This window comes from Pinus tabuliformis, chromosome X (genome assembly GCF_031772625.1).
Source record: "Pinus tabuliformis cultivar Carrire ecotype Pingquan chromosome X, CPIR1, whole genome shotgun sequence".
Taxonomy (NCBI): Eukaryota; Viridiplantae; Streptophyta; class Pinopsida; order Pinales; family Pinaceae; genus Pinus; species Pinus tabuliformis.
Window position 1 is genome coordinate 319,474,232 of NC_142308.1, and position 6,411 is coordinate 319,480,642.

General features: G+C 42.2%; 1 pseudogene; it reads right to left on the reverse strand.

Annotated features, from left to right (window-relative positions):
* Positions 1-2,659: 2,659 nt before the first annotated feature.
* Positions 2,660-3,109, reverse strand: LOC149139737 (zerumbone synthase pseudogene; annotated as a pseudogene).
* Between the last annotated feature and the right edge of the window lie 3,302 nt (positions 3,110-6,411).

Here is a 6,411-nt window from a genome sequence, read left to right on the forward strand (position 1 = left end):
ATCTAATCTGTTGAGGTGTTGCGCTGTCCTTTCAGGCGGTTGGAGTGCTCATACCAGTGGAGTCCATGACTGATAAATTCAGTTATAGATTCATGCTTATCCTTTTCTCCCTTTGGCCATGCTTTCTGTTAAATATGGTGGTTAGGAGTCTGATTGTGATTGATCATGGTAGAGCTGGTCATCTCGTTCTTCGGGCAACAGAACAGTCAGAGGACGTGGAATGCATGAGCAGGTGGATGATTTGGGTGAATGGGAAGAATAGCCATGAGATTGACGAAATGGATGGCGAAGATGGATCAGTGGAGGTCGTCAGCCGAGGTGAGAGTAGGGTGAGTTAGGGTTGTTAGATCTTCAGCGGACAGATCGGACGATCATCGGACGACCGAGCTACATGGAAGTTTAATAGGTAGGACAGATTGGTTGGGCAATAAATGGTATTCATCGCATCGCTTTTGGGCATTAAGCAGTAAATGTCCAGGGTCACGTGATTCTATTCAACGATCGACATGTAGTGGCGGATGAGAGAGAAAATTTTCTCTCATCATGCGCTATCATTCGATTAAGTTGCTGGTGCGATAAGAGCGAATAACTTCAGATCTTGGCAGGGATGATCTGACGACAGAGAGTGGTAGAGTGGGTCACCTTCATTGGGTGTGATGGGAGCTGTTGGATCGACGGGGTGATCAACAGTGGGGATGAGGTGCGATGAGTTATCTAGGCGTGAAGACATATGGTGGGATCTTATGGTAGGTTCAGGGTTTTGCGCTAGGGGCTGAAGCCAAAGGGGGGTTAATCTGTCAGGTTTACGAAAAAAATAGAGGAATGGAGGTGGCAGAGAGAAAGAGGGGTAGAAGGAAAAGGGAAGATGACCCATGAGGGGACCTTTTGAAGACACCATCATACAAACCAAGCTTTCCTCTGTCCTTAGAAAATCATCGTTGCGTAGTAGAGCTAATAGTCCTACTATATAAATAATCTTGCTTCACCCTTTCTTCATCTCCTGGTTTTGGATTCCCTCTGAAATCATTGTGACTTCTTAGTAACATAGCCCTACGATATAAATAATTGTGGATTATTTCTACAGTTAACCCATGTAACTTGATATCGACAGTCTTCCTCATGTTGCATAGCTAACCCTCGTAGAGCGAGAGAGGCAACTGAGATGAAGCGAGGTGGGGAAGGGGATGTAGTTACTTTCGTAACTGCATAGCAACATATATGTCGTTGATTTCGAAAACCATTTTGAGTCTTTGATCCTAAAGTTATCTGAATCAACAAGGTAGAGCAAATCTTAACAACCAATAATACCATACAACTGTATGCATTTGGAAGGTTCAAGACATTATGTTAAAGACATTATGTATGTATATATATATATATATATATATATATATATATATATGAATTTAATATTGGAATAAATTAGTTAATATAGATCTTCAAATAGTTTATTTAAATTTCTTGTTGAAATATTTTTGAAAATATAAGATTTAAACATTTTATTCACACATCTTTTTTAATTCTGTTTACTTTACAACATATTCATTTTTTTTTAATTATAGCTCACATTATTTTTCTATTTATAACATAAATTTTATTTTTTATTTTTATTTTAAAGATCATGGACTGAAGGATAAACTTACATATCCCCTCATATTGGGCTGTAGAATAAGCCTCTAGGCTCAATGAATATTGCTATGATAAACTTCATAATTTGTGTTGTGGAAAAAACCCTATATCCAACCATACTTAGGGAATAGTGTGAAATTCATCATAATCCTTTTTATTACCAATTTCAAGGTCATAAGAGATATGTACAAAAACACCATGATACATCAAATGATGGAGAACCATAATACACCATAATACTATAAAAACAATAAATAAAACAATAATAATGTAAAGAAACATATACATTGTTACAAGTAAAATCTAAAAAGTTTAGATTAAACCATTTGCTATCTGGGATCATGGAATCAACTCTTTCTCTAGTGGTGAATTAACTAAGCTAATAATTTTTTAGGGGTAAATTACACTATCCCTATCGGGTTGTAGTGATAAGTAAACATTCAATTGAGAATTATAAAATTTTAGCTTGGTTATCTTCATGATCAACCGTGCTCAAATGAGAAAATGGGATAGAATACTACAACATAAAACAACTTAATTATTGACTTGAAACTTGATGACTTCAGCCCATCATAACCACATGATAACGAAGAAAATTATCGATTATTTTATACTAGGGATGAATAACTTGAAAAATCTCATTATTTGGTAAAACAAAAAATGAACGAGGCTACTAGTTCGAAGTGCAGATTCTAGCGATTATTTTGATGAATATTTGAGTTAAAAAACAATTATCCACTTAAGACTATATAATTATTAATATGTAAAGCCGAAGGACATGTTACAAGTTCATAAAGGAAAGAAATCAGAAAATACAAATATTTATGAGAATCAATAGATGAAGCAGCACTGAACCGCAATTATTCTATTGTAGTACTAGGGTTTTCAGAAACTATAGAAATTTCATAGGATATCCGAAACCAGCAGATGAAGCAGCAGTGAACCGACGTTATTTACATAGTAGTAGTATGACTCTCAGCCAACATCATTATCAACAAATAGTAGAATTCAGTTATCATTGGAAGGTCCCCTAGGAGTGATTAACAACACTAATTCCTCCATCCACAACAAGGTTACGCCTGCTGACATATTTAGGCTCATTGCTAGCCAAGTATAGACATGCCTCTGAAACATCCTCTACTGTAAGAATCGTTCCCTCTAAGTTGGCAACACTGCTGCAAAAGTTGGCTAGGGCCGGCTTATCCACTTCTTTAGAAAATGAGGAGTCGTCGTCTTTCTTCTTGAAGTACCCAACTATAAGATCCGAGGGCAGTCCATAAGGAGACACAACGTTGACTCGGATCCCATATTTTCCCAGCTCAACTACGTCGTTCCTCGTCAACCCTATCACTTCATGCTTGGAGGTGGTGTAGCAGTATGGACAAAGTCCTCCTATAACACTTGTAATGCTGGCAATATTTATTATGGTGCCCTTCTTCCACGGGATAATCACACGCACCACCTGCTTCATGCCCGCCATCACTCCTCTCACATTTACCCTAATCTCAATCAAATTGCTCCATGTCATACTCTACTATTATTTTACCTGGATCTATTATTCCTATGTTGTTATACATTATATCCAGTTGATCATGCTTCACCACGACCAAAGCCACCGCTACACGCACATCTTGCTCTTTGATCACATCAGAGTGCACGAAAATTACGGGAGGAGAAAGGGATTCAACGAGATTTTTCCTAGCTTGATCGGCGACCTCTGCGATTATGACTTTGGCTCCGTTCTTTGTGAAGAGCCAAACTGTCATGCCCCTACACTAGTGGTACTATTCCGACCGCACTATAAGATGTGCGGCACCACTGACCACTTTCTTTTTAAGAATACTTGTGATCGTGGACTACGCCTACTTTCTATACTTAGATTATTTTTCAACTTTCCTAAGTACACTTTCATTAACACAGCGGAAACATTCATACATCATTCATCATTATTATCTTTTAACATATATGCAGAGCAGATAATAAATTGGGAGGGGCAACTCCCTGAAATATGAGTCTACCCGATGATATCAATACTTCATAAAATATTCAGTTTTACAGTCTTTGAAGGAAACCCCAAGTTTCTTTGGTACAATATCTGTCAAATCGTGCAAGTCAGCCTGCAGCGTTCGGTCCACCTGAACCACCGTTCTGAGTTCCCAAGGACAATTTTGCCCGTTGCACCTCATTCACTGTCGCAATGTTCAACACGTCGTTCAGCCTTGGCTCATTCAGCCGAATGTCCTCAACTCATTCAAGTGGACGCCCTCGCACACCCTCGCCCATTCAGACCTTCAAACCAACCTTTCCCGTTCAGACGTTCAGGCAGACGCCCTCGCTCGTTCAATCGTTCGGCCCAGCACCCTCACCCGTTCGATTGTTTGGCCTGACGCCCTCACCCGAATGCCTTCACATGACTTTGCCCAAACGTCTTTAAATGACTTCATCCGTTTGGTCGTTCGACCCGGCACCCTCACAAGCCCTTGCCCGAATGCCTTCGCATGACTTCGCCCGAATGGTCGTTCAGACAAACGCCCTTGGATGCCCTTGCCGTTTGGTCATTCGGCTCGATGCTCTTGCACGCTCTCACCTAAATGCCTTCGCATGACCTATGGCTCCATTTTCTGCATTTGCCCCAGCATAGTGCTTTGGCCCAAGAGTCCGCCTGCACTTTGCCAAATTTCAGTCCTCTCCAAGTTAGCTCGCCCTCTAGCTCACATGAACACTTGGAAACTTCACTTGATGCTTTTTGCCACCATTCCAACACTTTACTTATATGGCGGTTGGGGTGTCGACTCACCAAACCGACCCACCATTTCGTCCAACTCGCCCCAACTTTGCGTCAGCGCATGATGTGGGCACCCATGTGCGGGACCACCCTCACAGATAAACTTTCCACCGCCCAACACTTAGTCATTTTCACAAGATGACTATCGTGTCGCATGTTTCCTTCGTTCGGTCGGCTCATTTCACCGTTTACACATGCCCTCAACTCATCGTTCAATAGCCCAGCTCGTCGCTTGCCCATCGTGCGCCCGTGCCAACTCCCGCCGACCCATCCCGGTACGCCCGACTCGTGGGCCTGACATACTCCCCACTCTAAATGGTTGTCATCTTTGACAACACCATCATATGACATCACAAAGTTTTGTGAATTCCAACATCCAAAGATGCCCATGCTTCTTGCCTCGGCTCTACCATCGCACAAAACATAAAGGCTCATGTCTCCATAAATCGGAAATTCTTTTCAATCCATGATCATCAACCACATCCGTCGCAATCTCCACATGTTGCCCCATCGTGGAAGGTTGGTACCTCTAACTCAAGCTACATGCTCACTGCAACATATCGTGTCAACCCCATCATGTATCGTCCTTGGGTGAACTGCTGTCATGATACTCCAGCACAAGCCAAGCATACCTCGATACACTGCTAGCACCCATGAATCGAAATAGTTGGGTATCTAATCCAACTGTCGCGCTCAAACCATGAGAATGAATCTCCTCATGCCATCATCGGTCATTTCTCTCAACCTCCTGTCACAACATCAACTCGATCAAAAATCCATCTCCATCTACGTAAGCCATGCCCAGGTCCATGAAGTAAAATCCATCTTGTCTGCAATATGTTGTCCATGATGTTTGGTGCCAATGTGCTACATGAAATCAACTACATCTATCCCAACAACATTATCCATACGTGTGTAAAATCCATCTCCTCAAAATGAAGAGATCCTCTCATGAAATCGACTCTCAATATGCCACATCCAAGTCCATGAAGCAACCTCCATCATATCTGTAATGTGCCATCCCTCAAGTCTGCCAAAGAACCAAGTATACACCTGTCTCATCATCCATGTGCTGCCCATGATCATAGATCAATAAGCTCCCATGTATCAAAAGTGGTTAAGTCTCATCTCAACCCAAGTGTTGCCACCAAGGCATCATCATCACTGTAACTTCAACACTCCAAAGTGTCTCATATCGGTCCTCCACATCAATTCACTCTCTCAAGCACACCCATACATGTACTCAAAGTATGCACCCCATACTATATCAAAGTCCCTGACCTCAGCTCCTCAATGCCTCAGATCCTCCAAGTCCATCATAACATGAAGTCCCCAAAACTCACAACCTCATGTCATCATGAGCTCCATGAATCATCTCCAACCAACATCTTAGCAAGCATACATGTCTCGACCCAAAGGTCTCTTCAAGATGCCTCAGCTCTCAATGTAGTAGGAATGCTCCATAGTCTGCTCACAAATCCAACCAAGTCCATGGCCTTGTTATACAAGAGTGCACAACCTCTCCATCGGCTTATAAATAAAACATCTCCATGTCACATCAGCAAATCCACCTCCACAACATCTCTGCCTTGGCACTCCTCATCGGATGCCCATAACTGACACCTCTACACGTGCTCCTACATAATGTCTCTGCATAAGACTGCCATGCTCCATGTCTCCAACTCGATGTCCATGACTCAAGTTGCCGATGTTGTCCAACTATGTAGACCCATCACAACAATCAGTCATCCTCACCCAAGTCTACAATCCGGTCTAGTGAACTCGGTCACCCAAACCATATAATCATCACATGAGTCTCTCCCACCATGGCTCCCCCACTGAAGTGTCCACCAAGACTTCCTCTTGCTAGGTCTCGCCCATGAGAAGTCCACCCAAGTGTCATCATACCTCAAGTGTGTGCCCTCCTCAAATCTATCCATGAGCCATGCCGGGCACTTAGCCAATTTCTCCATATGGCTAAAGCATGACCCATTCCT